The following is a 12,022-nucleotide window of genomic DNA, read 5'->3' as shown; positions in this document are numbered from 1 at the left end:
ATTAAATTTGCACACTACTGTATTAACAAAAAAGAAAAAAATCATCTCAATAAGTGAAGACAAGTACTTGGCAAAATATGATATCCATTTATGATAAAAACTCAGCAAACTAGGTTTCAAAGGGAACTTCATCAACCTTATATAGGTCATCTACAAAACACCTACAGAAAATAACACATTTAATGGTGAACATTTAATGTTTTCCCCCTAAGAACAACAAGACACGGATCTCACATGCTCATTTCTACTCAGTATTGTTCTATGGTTCTAGACGGTAAAAGCTGGCAAATATAAAAAGCATCCAGATAGGAAAAGAAGAAATATAACTATCTTTATTTTTAAGTGACATGAACACCTAAGTAGAAAATTCAGTGAAAACTGGAAAAAAGCTGTAAGGACTAATAAGAAAGTTTGGTAGGATTGCAGGATATGGAAATAAATATACAAAATTAATTACATTTATATATCCTAGCAATGAATAATCAAAAATTTAAATTAGGAAAATACATTTTAAATAGTCCTCATCCTTCATGCTAAACCTCGTTCAATGTGCTCTAGCCACACTGAGTTATTCCCTATTTCTCAAAATACGAAGTTTATGATGGCTTTAGAAATTGTATACTTTCTTTGTTCTGTCAGAAGCACTTCTTTGTTCCCTATGCTCATGGATAACTCATCGAAGTATCAAGATCTCTGAAGATATATCACTTCCACTGACAAATCATCTCTGACCATCCTATCTGAATAGCCACCACCTTGGTACCTTCAAGCACTGTTGATGGGAATATAGACTGGTACAGCCACTGTGGAAAACAGTATGGAGTTCCTCAAAAATTAAAAATAGAAATACCATATGATCCAGTAATTCTACTACTTGTATTTACACAAAGGAAATGAAAAAAAAAAAAACTAATTTAAAAAGATATATGCACCCCCCAAAAAGATATATGTTTACCAAACCCTTATTTAAAATAGCTAAGATATGGAAGCAAACCAAGTGCCCATTGGTAGATGAATGGATAAAGAAGATACAGCACACCCCCCCCACACACACACCCCACACAATGGAATATTACTCAGTTATAAAAAAATAAGATCTTGACATTTGAAACAATATGATGAAACTAGAGGGAATTATGCCAAGTGAAATAAGTCACACAGAGAAAGACAAATGCCATAAGGTTTTACTCATATGTAGAACCTAAAAAAAAACAAACAAACAAAAAGCAGAAACAGACCCATAAACACAGAGAACAGACTGATGGTTGCCAGAGGGAAGGAGGGTGGAAAGATGAGCAAAATGGTGAAGAGGAGTGGGAAATGCAAGCCTTCAGTTGTGGGATGGATAAGTCACGAAAGTAGAGACTGTAGGGACTATAGTTAATGGTATTGTAATAGCTTTGTATGGTGACATATGGTAGCTACACTGTGAGCTTAACGAAATGAATAAACTTGTTGAATCACTATGCTGTTCACCTGAAACTAATGTAATATTATGTGCGAACCACACTCCAATTAATAACAAAATGAAAAACTCCACTACAACCACCCCAATCACTTCATATCCTCTCACTATATTATTTTCTTCAGAGCTCTGTCACTGTCTACTCATTTGTTTATTTTTGTCTCTCCTGTTAGATGGCGAGTTTCATGAGAAGAGAGACGTCACTATTTTGTTGTTTGTATTTATCATCTAGAACAGTGTTTTAGAGATAGTAAACACTTAACATATAACAGACATGTATTGATTGCTATGAAATGAATCCACAAGTTATCTATTTTATATTAGTGGGTAGCATACTTAAACGTGAGCTGTTTTAAAGTATTAGTTTTTTTTTTTTTTAATTTTTTTTTTCAACATTTTTTATTTATTTTTGGGACAGAGAGAGACCGAGCATGAACGGGGGAGGGGCAGAGAGAGAGGGAGACACAGAATCGGAAACAGGCTCCAGGCTCCGAGCCATCAGCCCAGAGCCTGACGCGGGGCTCGAACTCACGGACCGTGAGATCGTGACCTGGCTGAAGTCGGACGCTTAACCGACTGCGCCACCCAGGCGCCCCAGTATTAGTTTGTTTTTAAAGAGCTTTTGCCTCCTGTCTTGAAACTTTTCTAAAAATAATTAATTTTCCGGAATACAGGGAAACAGTTATGACTTGCCTCTGTGGTATCAGATAATGTGATGGCATTGTAATTCTTCCTGGTTGTTTGACGGCAATGGTGGGATAGGAATAGTGGGCTCCAGATGTACTTTCAGTCAGAATAACTCTATCCTGGGTGTAGACATGGGTGTACATGCTAGTTGCCTTACATATGCTATTCCATTTACTCAAAAAGACAACTATGAGCATTTCCATTTGTATTGTGCATATGAAGAAATTGAGTCTTGGTAAGGAAAGTTAATTTACCAATTAAAACAGAGAAGCATACCTAGATCAGTTTGGGGTTGGTCAGACCTGAGTTTTCCCTGGGAAATTTCTATTAATCCACATAGGTTTTTGAGAGACAAAATGTTAGATGGATATTGCTCTACATGCTTAGAGATAGGTTGTCTTTACTCAGTCTTCTCTTCTTATGACATTTTTATTGTTTTGTTTTGTTTTGCTGGTTGGTTTCTCTCCCCTTTTTTCACTCATTCACCAAGAAATAAAGAGGTACCCTCTAAAGGCCAATACAAATTTTTATTAAATCATTTGATGAGATTTCTCACTGGTTCACATTTTTAAAAAGTAGAACCAATAAGGGACCACAAAGACCAGGATGACTGTGTAGATTAGAGACTCCAGTGCTAAGAAAAGCAAAATTTCTCATTTATTATTACTTTACACAGCACATTTCCTCAGTTTCACTTAGGGCCTGCTTTATTTATATAACCATGTCATCAATACAGGCAATGCTCAAAAAAATATACATTGGGTAAGAAATGGTGGATGTCCCAGAGATACTTATTTTTAAGACAGGTTATTACCTTCATTTATTGCAAAATGCTTTTAAAGTCTATGTGCTGAGTACCACTTTGGAAGGTAGGCACTTTTTTGTTTATGTTGTTTTCAAAATTAGCACACACTAAAAAAATGGAATAATCTTCCCATCCCTCCATCCCCACAAATGTGGAATTACCATCTTCTTCTAATATGGAAACTTAATTACTTTTTCCCCCCCTGAATGACATTACCCTCTTTTTACAAATGGCAATCATTGTACATATCCCTAAATGGAGGCATGTGTTAGCATAGGACCAATGGAAAGGATCAGGTGCATATGCTTAAGTAAAAAACTTTGTCAGAATGAATTTCATATTGATAGAGGGTAATAGAGACAGGCAAGAGAAAGCCAAACACCACATGGAAGTCATTTGTTCCTTCAAAGCATGATGCTGATTCAAACCTTCAGATAAAAATGTACAAGCTGCCGGCTTCAAAGGAGAAGCATTAAAAACTAAAAAAAAAAAAAAAAAAAAAAATTAAAAAAAATTGAGAATTGTACCTTGCATACATAAACACTTAGCGTGCACATGTGTGCTGGTACCTCACATTCATAGAGCATATCTGATGTCAAACCATATTATCTTAATAGCTGAATTAGAAGATAACAGTTAAAACCTCTGAATTCATAATGCTTTGTGTACATAAAAAAATTCATAAGATTCTGTGGAAATCCTGGCATATACAACATTTAGCATTATTTACATTTAAGTAGGTAAAATCAAATCTCACAAAGTTGGTTCATTAGATTTCTCCAAGGCCAGTTGTTTATGTAAGCAATGAATCATTAATATGCAGTTTCTCCTGTCATTATAAGGCTATCAGATAAGAAAGCTGCTGCCTAGAACAGATAAAGAAACTTGGAGATAGTCACAGATATAAACCCCAATTCACACTGCTAGAGCATTTAGAAAGATCTTGCATGAAAATGTGAGTCACTTTACAGAGGCAAACAATAGAAACCCAAATGGAGCCAGGTTAATTTGTTTTTTTTTTTTTCTTTCCTGTTTAAATGGAAAATCAAGTAAAATAAAATAGTGAAGATATTTGAGTTTGCTTTTTTTTCATTTAAAAATGGATTGCAAAAGTAGAAAACATCTTTTTCTTAACATAGATATGTAGAAGAAGATGGACCCAAGTTATGTTATATCTCCATCCATGATAATTGTTGCAGCCCTGTTTTCTGACTACTATTCCAAACAGTGAGTTTTGGGTGATTAGAAATAGACGTATCTGCCAGTTTGTTGAATTCTTGCAGGAGAAGTTAACTCTACTGACTCAATTTCCTATAGTGTCTCATATATGTCTAACCAAATAGTCATACTCTCAGTGAAATCGTTTTCAGTCCTATTGATTTTCATATAGCATCTTCTCATCCCCCTGCTTCACTATTGATGGACTGTACCTAATGTCCATGTCTGTTGCCTGCTCCTTTACAAACCCACCTCCGCCTCTGTAACCCTCAGTGCCTCCTACAGGCAGGACTTCCATTACCTCTTTCTAATCTGCCTAGTGACAAAAAAAATCATGATTCCAGTGCAAAATCTCCACCGTTCCTTCACCCTTTTCTATGTATCTCCCTTTGGCTGAGTGTTGAGCTCCTGGTGGCCCAAGGCACTAAGTCCTTAACTCTCTTCCCTCTAACAGAGGGTGGAGTCCACCTCTCCAAGGCAACAAAAGCAACAATTTACCAGTTTCTTGAGAGGTCCTGAGAGGGGAGAAAAGAGATTACTTTTGTAAAACATGATATACCTTTCCTCTTAGCGTTTCCCAATGTTAATTGATTAAAAATGCCGAAAACAGAGTAGAAAAGAAACTTGGGTTTCTGTTTTTAAATTTATTTTTTTTAAATTTATTTTTTATGAATATAATTTACTGTTCAGATTGGCTTACATACAACACCCAGTGCTCATCCCAACAAGTGCCCTCCTCAATGCCCATCACCCATTTTGGGTTTCTTTTTTAACCTAGTATTTTTCAATCCATTTGAACACAACCATCTTTACTTTCATATAATATTTCAGAAAATTTTGGGAAATAGATTTTAAAATTATTGATATTACCGTCTTGGATACTCAATGTTTTGTTTAAGAAGTAACTTTAGGAAATACATCATGCTTTTATCTTTACTCTGTGTTATCGCATCATCCTCAGTGATTTCCAAATATATTCAAATTGCCCATCTAAAACCAAGCCTCATAGTTCACCATTTTCCCTTATTCAACTTTTTTGTATTCTACCTCAACCTTCTCAACATGACCATACCCTTTATTTCTTTACCTCAAAACAGGACTTTAAATTCTAAATCTTTCTATCCACAACTGCAACTTCTTTGTCTGACGCACCCCTTCTCAGTTTTAGCTACTTTAAACACTCTGGTCATGTTACCCCTTTCATTTAGCCCAATCCTTCAGTGTTTCTGCTCTATGCTGCCCACCTTGAGGTTCATGACTAGTTATTTCAGGGCTGCCCAAGCTCTCTCAGGGATGCCGTTGTTTCCTTAATCTTTCCTGGCTAATCATCGACCCAACTCTTCTTTCATCTGTCATTTATTTCTTTGCTTCTGTCCCAAATTTGTTCTAGAAAAACTGAAAGAGTCTTCCAGATAGTGGTCGACTTTAACATGACTGAACTAAGTATTACTAGATAGTAACTCCACAGCAGTGAGCACACCATTAGGTACTTAAATATTCTAGGGTTGGCCATAGTTTGCTTGAATAAGTAACGATTTTGGAGAAGAAACATACAACTCAAAGATAGATCCATCAGAGTTCATGGATAGAGACCCATCTACCTAAGTAAAAGTACCCCCTTACCTTCTTGAAATTATTTACATTACCATTTCTCTCACTTTTTGGTGATTTAATTTGAAAATCAGATTATTTCCTTCCTCAATTCTTGGACTAGAATGAGGAAAGAGAAAAAAAAAAAAAAGAGAGGTAACATTTTAGAGTCTGAAGGATAGAAGCAACTCAGGAATCTGTGAAGTTCTAGAGAAGTGATTTGGGTAGTCAGCAGTATCTACAAAATTAGCCTCCTGGAGAGTAGAAGAAATCTGTCTCAGAAATGAAAGCAATCAAAGGGAACTTCAGCTAACCTATAATTCTGATAGAATTATTTTTGCTAGTGACTCCACCCACATGCTATAGAAAAAATCATCTCCTGGATGTTTTGGGGCTACCTGACAGAAACTGCCAATGTTTGCATCTTCTATACTCCCATTTGTACCTCACTCCTCCCCATTTACTACCAGGGTGTTTTTCCCAGTTCTGGGTCCAATCTTAGAACTCTTCTCCCTCTTTGTCTTGATGAGTTTGTTTAGTATCATGTCTCAGAAAGTACTTTTATGATGATGGTTAATGGTGAATTGGCCTAATCCCTTATTTGTTTGTCCCATGTTTTCAAATGTACCCTTCATTGTTCCTTAACCCATAAGCTTCCTTTCAGCTAATTCCATTTATTTACTGTCCTTCAAGTCTGCCTTGCTCATTTTTATCTTACTATGCCTTTCCTCCTCACTACCCTCACTCAATAGCCTAATCCTCTCCTTTCTTAAATATGCAGCCCGAGATTCAAACTTTTCATAAACCTTCTATGACCTCTCTGGGCCACAGTCGACTCTAGTTCCTCTGAATTCTAAAATACTCATGGCTTGTACCACTGGTGTGACCCTAAATACATGTGACTTTGTATGGTTATTTCATTTTACTTTGGGTATATAAGACCTTTTTTATTATTTTGTATTCACCAAATCTTCTAGCACGTTAGGCATAAAATAAAGGCCACTTAAATGAATAAATGATGTTTACCATCCAAGACCCTTAAACCAAATCACAAAGGACTTCTGAAACTTCAAATACAAAAGTCATTCAGGACTATTTAGTATGAGTGATATTTTAATAAATTATAATTGTATGAAGCATGATAATCCATGTATAACATAGTAATTCAGTTTATTAGGGTACTCATTCGAGAACAAACTCCGGGCTGATGTGGGGTTCATATTTCCTCATCTCTTCTATAGTTACCATCCAACAAATTTCTATACTAACAAAGTGAATTTCAGTTTCATGAAGAAAAATGCCCCAGTCTTATGAACAGAAAAAAAAAAAAAAAAAAAAAAAAAAAAAAAACAGAACTTTAGCAAAGACACAGGACAAAAATATACATTTTTATTTATTTTTTAAAATGTGTATTTATTTTTGAGGGAGAGAGAGAGCACATGCAGGGGAGAGGCAGAGAGAGAGAAGGAGACGCAGAATCTGCAGCAGGCCCCAGGCTTTGAGCTGTCACCACAGAGCCCCACGTGGGGCTCAAACTCATGAACTGTGAGATCATGACCTTAACTGAAGTTGGACATTTAACCAACTGAGCCACTCAGGCATCCCCAAAATATACATTGTTAAGGAATACATTAGTCTCAGTTAAAACATTGCCCAGGAAGATGAAAATCAATAAAAAACTTTTAAATTATCAATCAAAAGCTTTTTTTTTTTTTATTATCAATCAAAAGCTTTTAAAATACAGGTATATTTTAAAGCAGTGATTATCTTACTATAAAATAAAGAAATAATGAGGTAATTTTTGCATGAGTGTATGTATAAGGATGTTCACTACAAACCTATTTATAATGACTCAAAACAAGAAATGCCCTAACGTGATGATAGAAAATGGATTAAATAAATTAAGGTACATGTAGATATTAGATGTAATGAAATGTGGTCACAGAACATATTAAATTTCTAAGATATTCTATTTTGATCATGTATTACTTGTACAATTTAAAAAATCAACTCCATGTACTATTGAGATAAGGAAAATGATTTATGTCATGTCATACTTTGGAGGTTGCAGGTGTAAGTGAAGAAAAGAAGTAACAATTTTTTATCATTTTTATTTTAATATTGACCCACATATCAGGATTAATTTTATTTATTATCTATATAAACTATTAAATAAATTTATGAACTTATACTTTGCTGAATAGCCATGAAGTTCTAAAAATCAGGTTAATGTATAAAAGACAACATAAATGTTTTCAATTAGAATTCTATTTCTCCTTAGAGAACATAATACAGGTGTACCACATTGACTTCTATATTAAATCTCATTTAGGGATCATGGGATTAGGGTTTAAATAATTTTATTGTGTATAACCCAGATCAATTCATTATAACAAGACAGACTCTACCAAAAAGGTGATTTAAATAAACTACTTTTGAATAGGAATCATCCGTTGATAAAACAAATAAAAAGTATTATTTCATAATAATTAATTTTGTAAGTTATATACACAAATATAATTGTTACTTCTTATCATGGTTATGGTAATAGTAGCATCCGTATCTTGCACTTACTACAGTGGAACTATTATCTTTCAAAGTTTTAGACCAAATAGAAATATCTCATTTTAAAAATTAATATAATTTATGATGAACTCAGTTGAAGGTAACATAGATAAGTAGTGCCTTTATATAGTTATCTGCAATACAATCATTTTATAATTTTTTATACACAATCTTAAAAATTAAATTAAAAACCAAAGCGCAATCTTCAAATTGTTTCTGTCCAGGTTTGTGATTGTTGTCAAATAAAAATATTTATAAGGCTTGAAATGTTTTTTTTGTAACCAAACAATTTTATTCTTTTTACTACTGAAGATTTTAGATACGGTCAGCTGTAATTTGGGCAAGTTAATGTTAAAAATGTTTTCAAGCATTTGCCACATTATGTTAGGTTCTCTACATTTAAAAATCTGATAAGAAAAAGCAAAAAAAAAATAGAATTTTTGTGCAAAGATTTGTTCATGAATCAACTGCATCACAATCACCTAGGTATTTGTTAAAGATTTGTAGATTCTTTGGTGACATTCTAAGTTTTGGAAGATGATCTATGTTGTAAAGCCCAGGTGCTACATTTTATTAAAGGTTGTTTTTTTTTAATGTTTATTTATTTTTGAGAGAAAGACACACAGAACACGAACAGGGGTGGGGCAGAAAGAGAGGGAGACACAGAATCTGAAGCAGGCTCCAGGCTCTGAACTGTCAGCACAGAGCCCAACGTGGGACTCGAACCCACGAACCGGGAGATCATGACCTGAGCCAAAGTTGGATGCTTAACCGACTGAGCCACCCAGGTGCCCCTGAAGTTTTTATTTAACTTCCAGTTAGTTAAGATGCAGTGTAATATTATTTTCGGGTGTACAACATAGTGATTCAACATTTCCATACAACAGTCTGTGCTCATCACAAATGTACTCCTTAATCCCCATCATCTATATCACCCATCCCCCCCCTCACCTCCCTCCTGGTAATCATCAGTTTGTTTTCCATAGTTAAGAGACTGTTTCTTTGTTTCTCTCTCTCCCTCTCTCTCTCTCTCTCTCTCTCTCCCTAGGCTCATTTGTTTTGTTTCTTAAATTCCACATATGATTGAAATCATATGGTATTTGTCTTTCTGTGACTGGCTTATTCCGCTTAGCATATACTTTCTAGCTACATCCACATGATTACAAATGGCAAGATTTCAATTTTTTATGTCTGAGTAATATTCCATTAAATATATATCTCACTTTTTCTTTGTCCATTCATCAGTTGATGGACACTTGAGTTGTTTCTGTAATTTGGCTATTGTATATAATGCTGCTATGAACATGGAGGTGCATGTATCCCTTTGAATTAGTGTTTTTGTAGTCATTGAAGAAATACCTAGTAAGGTGATTGCTGGATTGTAGGGTAGTTCTATTTGTAACCTTTGAAAAACCTCCATAGTCTTTTCTATAGTGGTTGCATCAATTTACATTTCCTCCAACCGTGCAAGAGGGTTCCGCTTTCTCCACATCCATGCCAACACCTCTTGTTTCTTGTGTTGATTTTAGCCATTCTGACAGGTTTGAGGTGATATCTCATTGTGGTTTTGATTTGTATTTCTCTGATGCTCAATGATGCTGAGCCTTTTTTTCATGTATTTCTTGGCCATGTGGATGTCTTCTTTGGGAAAATATCTATTCATGTTTTCTGCCATTTTTTTAATTGGACTGTTCTTATTGTGGGTGTTGAGTTTCATAAGTTCTTTATATATTTTGAGTACTAACCCTTTATCAGATATGTCATTTACAAATACCATCTCCCATTCCAAGATTGCTTTGGCTACTCAGGGTCTGTTGTGGTTCCATACATATTTTAGGATTGTTTGTTCTAGCCCTGTGAAAAATGCTGTTGGTATTTTGATAGGGATTGAACTGAAGGTGTAAATTGCTTTGGGTAGTTTAGACATTTTGATAATAATTGTTCTTCCAACCTATGAGAATGAAATGTCTTTCTATTTCTTTGTGTCCTCTTCAATTTCTTTCATCAGTAGTTTATAATTTACAGAATACGTGTCTTTCACCTCTTTGGTTAGGTTTATTCCTAGGTATCTTAATGTTTTTGGTACAGTTGTAAATGGGATTGATTCCTTAATTTCTCTCTCTGCTGCATAAGCTTCCCAAATAACCTTTGATCTACAATTAAATCTGAGAGTCGGTACTCTAAGAAAATGTTCTAACAGGATATCTAATCAGAAACTCAGAGGCTAGTTGTAAAATCTGGAATAGATAATTATGAGTTTAAAAAAAAAGGAGAGTTTAGAGGAAAAATTCTGTTCCTGAATAAAATAACTTACAAGACATAGGCTTCCAACAGGTAGTCCCCTCATTACTTCTTGCCTTCATTTTGTTCCAGGGAATAGTGGAAGCAGAACAGTTTGTGGACTCCCACATCAATGCATTTATAAAGTTATTCAAGTACAATTTTTAATTAAGGTTTGTTGCTTAATACAGTAAACTTTGCTACTAGTTACCTCTGCCCTAAAGATTTACCAGATTATTAGCAGCCTAAGTCTAAAGGGCCTGCTGGGATCCCTGAGTTTTCAAACCTTAAGTGATGGGCAAGAGCCAGTGATAACTTCAGATTCCTTTCAAAGGCAATTGGTTTATTGCTTTAGCCCAAGAATTCTAATTCAGTATGTTCTTGTCTGCAAATTAGAAAACAAATGACTGTACGTAAAAGTAGTACAGATAATGTCTACAAGTAAGAAGTTATTTTTAGATTAATTTTATCTTATACAATCATTGCATCCATACTAATGCTATCATTTAGTATAGTACTATATAAGCAGAAATTCTTTTGTTTGCAAGAACCAAATAGAAGCAAAAAAAAAAAAAAAAGTGGGTCAGGGTGGCAGGTGCTTGGAGCTTGCAGTAAGGGGACACATGCAAGAACATAGTTGAACAGGAAGACTTAAGAGAACCTAAGCCAGCACTCTGACATTTTTGCTCCTCTATGGACATCTACTTCTCTTCTTTTGCACACTGGCTTCTTTTACTCATCCCAATTTATGTCATAGAGAATTTAGTTACTAACAGCTTCTGAGAGAAATTGATCACTTTTTTTTTCTGAGTCCTACCATCTTCGTAAGTGACAGCTCTGCCCCTGGGCTAGTTAACTTTGTCCAGGTATTAGGGTTTGGGAAAGGGACTCTGATTTGTCACTCTTGGACCTAGTATCCACTTCCATATCTGTGATTGGGGGTATAGGCAGGACACTGAAAGAGGATGGAAAAGGGGAATGGGGAACACATTGAATGAATATGATTACAGGATCTCATGCAGATTGCAAGGAGGGCAATGACCAAAGAGATGGAATTACTGGAAGCTTCCTATCACAGACTTGATTTTTTATAGAAAATCCTAGTGACTTGAAAGTAGCTATTGTGTCTAAATTACCGAAACTGATCCTTAAAGGGGTAACAAAGCAGTACAGTATTAAGAGGAATCTTTTGTTCAAACTGCTATAAGCCAGGGGCTTTATGTACATTATTTCTTTTTTTCCCCTGCAACTCAATCATTACTTCCATTTTACAGATTAAAAAACCTGTTGTCCACTAACAAGTAGTAAAATATTAATCCAGATATCTAAACCAGGTCTGTCAAAACTAAAAAGCCATGCTGATTTCACTACATAATTCATATTTTCTGGAGGCAAGGACATATTCTGAATAA

Source organism: Panthera uncia, assembly GCF_023721935.1.
Source record: "Panthera uncia isolate 11264 chromosome A1 unlocalized genomic scaffold, Puncia_PCG_1.0 HiC_scaffold_17, whole genome shotgun sequence".
In the NCBI taxonomy this organism is placed as follows: Eukaryota; Metazoa; Chordata; class Mammalia; order Carnivora; family Felidae; genus Panthera; species Panthera uncia.
This window is presented reverse-complemented; position numbering follows the sequence as displayed.